Genomic DNA, 7,165 nt, shown 5'->3' with positions numbered 1-7,165 from the left:
CGGCCAACGCCAGTTTGAGGGCACAGCTGGGTGAGTCTCAGACTGCCCTCCGTGCCAAGGATGCCGAGCTCGCCGCCTTGGTGCAGGAACGCGACCGCCTGGCCAAAAGTTGGCCGACCAGGAGGAGGCCACAAGGCGGCTCTGAAGGCGGTGCAGGACCGCGAAGCCGCCCTCCAGGCCGAGTACGAGACGGAGGCGGCTGGCTGGGCTGAAGCAAGGCAAACTCTGATCACTGGCTATGGTCAGATCGAGGATCTGGTTGACGGTAAGCCGCCTACTTCTTCGTCCTTTCTAGCCATCTGCCGCTTTTGTCTCGTTTTCTGACTTGGTGTTTTCTCTTCTTTCTCTTTCTTTCTTGCCCAAAGTACTTCCCTGGCTATTCTACCGCCGCCAACCAGATCATCGAGGCCCGCCGCCAAGCGCGAAGGCAGGCTGGCTTCGAGATTTCGCCAACCGCTGGCCGTTCGCTGGAGGAGCAGCTCTAGGCGATCCAGGCCCGTCTCCAGCCGGCTCACCGACTACTCCACCGTCTTCAGCGCGCCGGGGCGCAAGTATTGGCCGCCCTCTGGCCCGGCCAAGTGGTTCCTCACACCCCCAGTCGGACTGCCGACTGGCTGGAGGTGGCAGTCGGCCGCTTCGAAGCCTGGAAGGCCTCGGTGGCTCAGTACGGCGCCAGGCGGGCGCTGGAGTTTATCAAGGCCTAGTATCCCGGCCTGAGCCTGGATCAGCTGGCTACCTGGCGGCAGCAAGCCGACACGGAGCTGGAGCCGGCGCGGCCGGCTATCATCCGACGGGCTTCGGCGATCGCCGACTACAACGACACCAGCGTCTTCGCCCCTGAGGTAGATGACAACGGTGTCGCCCATCCGGAGGAGTGGTTCGGGCTGAATCCGGCAAACGATGAAGACTCGGCGGAGGAGATCGACTCCAGCGACGAAGGCGAAGAGGAGGAGGAGGAGGGTGAAGACACCGAGCCGGCTGGTGGAGCAGCCAACCAGCCTCAGTCTGACCGTGCCTCCAGCACCACGTCACGCGCGAGTGCTTCGCCTGCCACTGGTGGTGACCAAGCCGAGACCCGCTAGGCGGCCACTCCTTCAGCCGGCGACGCCGTCTCCACTGACCAGCTCGGCTCCTGCACCGCGCCCTAGTCTAGTCTGCCATATTTTGTTTTCCTGTCTTGTCACTTTTGGAACAATATTCTGTTAAGTCTGCACAATTCCACCCACTGGGGGTGTATTCGAACTTATGTTCGTTGCCAGCCTGTTGGGGGCTTTATATGTATATATGACTTATGCATGCATTTGGCTTTTCCTCGTACTTTGCTTTTTATCCTTCTGTTGTTTCCTTTGCCGCCCTCCCTTGGTTGCCGCCTCCCCAGTCAGACAGTTGCTCTGCAATCTGTAGCTGGAGGAGTGCTTGGCCAATTGGGGGGCGAAGTACTCTAGCTTTGCTGGACTTAGAGCTAAGTGTTTAGGAAGCCGGCGAGCCGGCTGTTCTGACAGCCGGCAAGCGTGGTTGGAGGCCGTCTTTTTGCTGTATAAGTTCGTTGGTCCTTAGCCGCTTTTCGTGTGGGCATCCTTTCTGCCTTGCCTCTTGCTAGTCGGACAGTCGGTTCTTCAAGCTGCGACTTTCAACAAGAGGGGACTCGGGAGCCGGCACACTACTTGTCTGACTTCAGGTAGAACTTTTTATATAGCTCAAGGCGGCCAGTCCCCGGGCCGACTAGTCGAACCCGGTGCCCAACAAGAAATCGAATGTAATAATACATTCATGGATATGACACTCGTCATTCATAGATAAATAAAGGTAGTCCCTGAGTACTGTTCGGGGGCCTGTTGGTTTGTACTTAATACAAAAGGGTAGCATGATACATACTGCTTTCAACTGTAAAATCTTCTCAGGAGGTTTGCGTTCCATGGTCGCTCCGACTCCTTGCCGGAGTCGTCTCTCTTGCGTGCTCTTGGTTTTTGCGCGTCGATCAGGTAGTAGGAGTCGTTGGCTAGTGCCTTGCTGATGACGAAGGGGCCTTCCCAAGGGGCCGAGAGCTTGTGCTGGCCGGCTGTGCACTGGATCAGCCGGAGCACAAGGTCGCCCTCTTGGAAGGATCTTGGCTTGACCTTGCAGTTGTGGTAGCGACGCAGCCCTTGCTGGTAGATGGCGGACCGGCTGAGTGCTAACAGCCGGCCTTCCTCCAGTAGGTCGACGCCGTCTTCTCTTGCTTCCTTGGCCTCCTCCTCCGTGTACATGGTGATCCGAGGCGAGTCGAACTCGATGTCTGTTGGGATGACAGCCTCGGCACCATACACGAGGAAAAATGGAGTAAAGCCGGTTGACTTGTTGGGTGTAGTGCGCAGGCTCCAGAGGACAGCCGGCAGCTCATCGAGCCAGCAGCCGGCCGATCGCTCCAGTGGTACAACCAGTCAGGGCTTGATGCTGGAGAGGATGAGTCCATTTGCTCGCTCGACCTGGCCGTTTGACTGCGGGTGGGCAACGGACGCTAAGTCCAGTCGGATGCCCTGTGTCGCGCAGAAACGTGCCAGTGCTCCATTGGCGAAGTTCGTGCCGTTGTCGGTGATGATGCTGTGCGGCACGCCGTACCGAGTAGTGATGTCAGTGATGAATGTCACGGCAGTCGGCCCGTTCAGCTTCTTGATCGGCTTTGCTTCGATCCACTTTGTGAACTTGTCCACAGCGCCAAGTAGATGCGTCAAGCCGCCGCGGGCTGCTTGAAAGGGCCTACCATGTCCAGTCCCCAGACGGCAAAAGGCCAGGTGAGGGGAATGGTCTTGAGTGCAGAAGCCGGCAGGTGTTGCTTAGAACTAGAAACTTGGCATCCTCTGCAGCTCTTGACTATCTCTTTAGCATCTTCCAAGGTAGTCGGCCAAAAGAAACCATGGCGGAAAGCCTTGGCCACAAGTGATCTTGAGGCTGCGTGGTGGCCGCATTCGCCTTGGTGGATATCCTTGAGGATTGCCACTCCTTTTCTGGCTCGACACAACGTTGGAAGACTCCAGTGATGCTGCGCTTCACAAGCTCTCTGTTGATTATTGCATATGCTGCGGCTCGTCGTTGCACTAGTCTTGCTGAGATCTCATCAGCCGGCAGCTCTCTGCTGACTAGGAACTTGAGGATGGGCTGGGCCCATGATGGAGCTGTGACTTCTTCTTCTGTTAGTGTAGCCACCATGACTCGGGTGGGTGGGTTGGGTGGCGTGGAATTGGAGTCGGCCACCGCTTCTTGTGTCGTTGCGGTCCCCGGGCCGACTGCTGCAGTCCCCGGGCCGGGTTCTGAAGTCCCCGGGCCGGGTGCGACTACGGCAGTCCCCGGGCCAGTTGTCGAAGTCCCCGTGCCGCCTGCGGGGTTCCTCCAGTCGGATCCGGCTGCATCTGGCGCAGGTGGTACGAAGATAGAGTCCGACTCTGGAGACGGCTTGATGGACGGCTTGAGGAGGCGCTGGAGGGAGACGCCAGTCGGTATGGCTTGTCGGGTGGAGCCGATCCATGCTAGGGCATCTGCTTGGTCGTTGTCGGCCCTTGTCACGTGAAGGAACTCGCACCCTTCGAAGTATCTGCTGATCTGCTGGACTAGGAATCGATAGCTCGCCATGTTCGCGTCCTTGGCGTCCCAGTCGCCAGATGACTGCTGGACCACTAAGTCTGAGTCGCCGTAACACAGGATCCGACGTATGCCGAGTTCTTTGGCTAGCCGGAGCCCATGTACGAGCGCCTCATACTCGTCCACGTTGTTGGAGGCGGCGAAGTGGATCTGCAGCGTGTACTTGAGCTTGTCGCCTTTGGGAGAGGTGAGGACGATGCCGGCTCCCAAGACCGTGCGCATCTTGGACCCGTCAAAGTGCATCCGCCAATGCGTAGAGTCGGGAGCCGGCGGTAGGTACTGGGTCTCGGCCCAGTCGATGAGGAAGTCGGCCAGTGCTTGGGACTTGATGGCGGTGCGGGGTTGGTAGAAGATGGTGTAGGGCGCCAGTGCAATGGCCCATTTAGCCACCCGGCCGGATGCATCCCGGCTGCCTATGATCTCGGCGAGCGGGGCGGTGCACAACGACCGTGATGGGGTGCTCTTGGAAGTAGGGCTTCAGTTTCTTGGCGGCGAAGTATACCCCATAGCACATCTTCTGGTAGTGCGGGTAGTTCTGCTTTGAGCTGGATAGCACTTCGCTTAGGTAGTACACCGGCCTCTGGACTAGCTGGGCTCGGCCTTCTTCTGGGCGCTGGACCACAACAACAGTACTGACTACTCGGCTAGTCGCAGCGATGTAGAGGAGCATGGGCTCCTTTTCAGTCGGCGCTGTCAGGACAGGTGAAGTGGTCAGCATTTTCTTCAACTCATGGAAGGCTTGGTCGGCTTGGTCATTCCACTCGAAGTGGGTGGACTTCTTCATGAGTCGGTACATGGGGAGAGCCTTCTCTCCTAGTCAGCTGATAAAACGATTCAGGGAGGCCAAGCAGCCGGTAAATTTCTGCACATCTCGCAGTTTGGTGGGAATCTCCATCCTCTCGAAGGCCTTGATCTTGAAGGGGTCGCACTCGATGCTGCATTCAGAGACCATTAAGCCTAGCAGCTGGCCGGCTGGTACTCCGAACACGCACTTCTCGGGGTTGAGCTTCATTTGGAATCGCGCAAGTTGGCGAATGTTTCTTTCAGGTCTTCCAGCAAGGTGCCGCGCTTCTCTGTCTTCACCACAATGTCGTCTACATAGACATGGGTATTTCTGCCGAGTTGTTTCAAGAGGCATTTCTGCATGCAACGCTGAAAAGTGGCACCGGCATTCCTCAAGCCGAATGTCATAGTCAGGTAGCAGAAAGCTCCAAAGGGTGTGATGAAGGCAGTCTTCAGGCGGTCAGCTGGGTCCAACTTGATCTGATGGTACCCTGAGTAGGCATCCAAAAAACTCAACAGCTCGCATCCGGCTGTGGAGTCTATCACTTGGTCAATCCGTGGCAGAGCAAACGGATCCTTTGGGCAGGCCTTGTTCAGGCTGGTGTAGTCTATACACATACGACACTTGTTATTCTTCTTCAGAACCAGAACTGGGTTGGCAAGCCACTCAGGAAAGAACACTTCCATGATAAAGCCAGCGGCAAGGAGCCAGGCTATCTCTTCTCCCACGATTCTTCGCTTCTCTTCTGACAGTCGGCAGAGGGGTTGCTTGACCGGCTTCGCGTCGGCGCGGACATGGAATTTGTGCTCGGCGAAATCCTTCGGGACACCCGGCATGCCCTTTGGGGACCATGCAAAAATGTATCGATTCTCACGGAGGAAGTCGACGAGCTTGCCTTCCTATTTACTATCCAAGTTCGCCCCAATGACAGCGAACTTCTTCGGGTTCTCCGGGTCCAGAGGTATCTTCTTCGTCTCTTTGGCAGGCTGGAAGGAGCCCTGCGCATCACAATCTTTGGGATTGGGGGACAGGGCCGGCTGCTTGCCGGCCATGGCCACAACCCGCTCCAGCATCTTCTTCTCTTCTGCCACCACGAGGGACTCGGCCAGCCGACTGCTGGCCATGGCACACTCGATGGACTTCTTGTAGTCGCTGGCTACCGTGATGATCCCCTTCGAGCTCGGCATCTTCATCTTCAGGTAGGCGTAGTGGGGCACAGCCATGAACTTGGCCAGAGCAAGTCGGCCAAGCAGAGCATGATAGGGGCTCTCCAAATCCACTACCTCGAACCAGATTGCTTCTCGGCGAAAATGATCTTTGTCTCCGAAGAGAACATCCATTTTAATCTTGCCGATTGGGGAGCAAGACAAGCCGGGGACGATACCATGGAAGACGGTGCGGCTCGGCATAAGCTGCTTCGCCTTGATGTTCAGCTTCTCCATGGTATCACGGTACAGTATGTTGATACTGCTTCCACCGTCTACCAGGACGCGGGAGAATCGGGCAGCTCGCCTCTCCGTCGCGAGGGTGACATCCAAGACCATTGCATAGGAGCCAGGGGATGGCATCACCTCTGGGTGGTCGGCCTGGCTCCAGCTGATTGGCTTCTCTGACCAGTGCATGAACTTGGGGGCGCTAGAGGCGACTGCATTAACTTCTTGATGCTGTCGGCGCCGACTACGCTTGTCGTCGGCTTGACTGGTGAAGACGACGTAGGCGGCGTGCTCTTCAGGGAATTCGTCTTGGATGGCGCTAACCGCTGGCCGAGCCGCCGGCTGCTGGGGGGCTGGAGGCAGCGGACCGGGAGGCGGAGGCGGCAATAACCCTTCGCCCTTGGAGATGCGGGTGAGCCAATGGCATTTTTGGGTTGTGTGGTTGGACGGCTTCGCGCCGCTGTGGAATTTGCAGGGGGCGTCGAGGGTCTGCTCGTAGGAGAAAGCCGGCTGCCAAGCCGTCCTGCCACCCTTCTTCTTGGGAGCGGGCCGTTCTTCGGGCTGCTCATCTTCAACGGTGGCCACCTGCCGACTGGTGGAAGTCGGCATGGAGGCCTTGCGCTTGTGATCGTTCTGGTAGGGGCGCCGATTAGGGTCGCCAGCCGGCGTCTTGGGAGCCGGAGCAATCACCTTTCCCGAGGCGTCTACTCGAAGCTCGGTCTTCATCGAGGAGTCGGCCGTGGCGTACTTGTCCGCGATGACCAGCAACTCATCGAGGGTAGCCGGCTCGTCGCAGAGGAGTCGGTGCTTGAGGAGGGTGTCCTCTCGGCACCCGGCGGTGAAGTACTCGATGGCTTGAACCTCGTGCACCCCCTCGCAGGAGTTGCGGAGCTCGGCCCACCGCGTGAGGTAGTCGCGGGTCGACTCGTTGGGCCCTTGGACGCAGAGGGAGAGCTGGCGAGGCTTGGGAGGCCGCTTGTAGGTGTTGGTGAAGTTGCGGACGAAGACTTCCGTGAAGTCCAGCCAACTGTTGATGCTGTAGGGCTTGAGGTTGTTGAGCCATGTGCGCGCCGTGCCTTGCAGCATGAGGGGGACGTACATCACAGCGACGCGCCGATTGCCGTTGGCTATGCTGACAGCCGTGGAGTAGTCGACGAGCCAATCCTCTGGCTTCACTGAGCCGTTGTACTTGGGCGTGTCTCTGGGGAGCGAGAACCCTTTGGGGAAGGGCTCGTCGCGGATGCGGGGGCCAAAACATGGCGGGCAGACATCGTCTTCTTCTTCTAACGCCAAGGATCGAGCAAGGCGGTCGATCCGGTGGCGGGCGTCATTC

The sequence above is a fragment of the Aegilops tauschii genome, chromosome 4 (genome assembly GCF_002575655.3).
Source record: "Aegilops tauschii subsp. strangulata cultivar AL8/78 chromosome 4, Aet v6.0, whole genome shotgun sequence".
NCBI classification, from domain to species: domain Eukaryota; kingdom Viridiplantae; phylum Streptophyta; class Magnoliopsida; order Poales; family Poaceae; genus Aegilops; species Aegilops tauschii.
The sequence above is the reverse complement of the archived record's forward strand: the minus strand, read 5'-3'. Positions refer to the sequence as shown.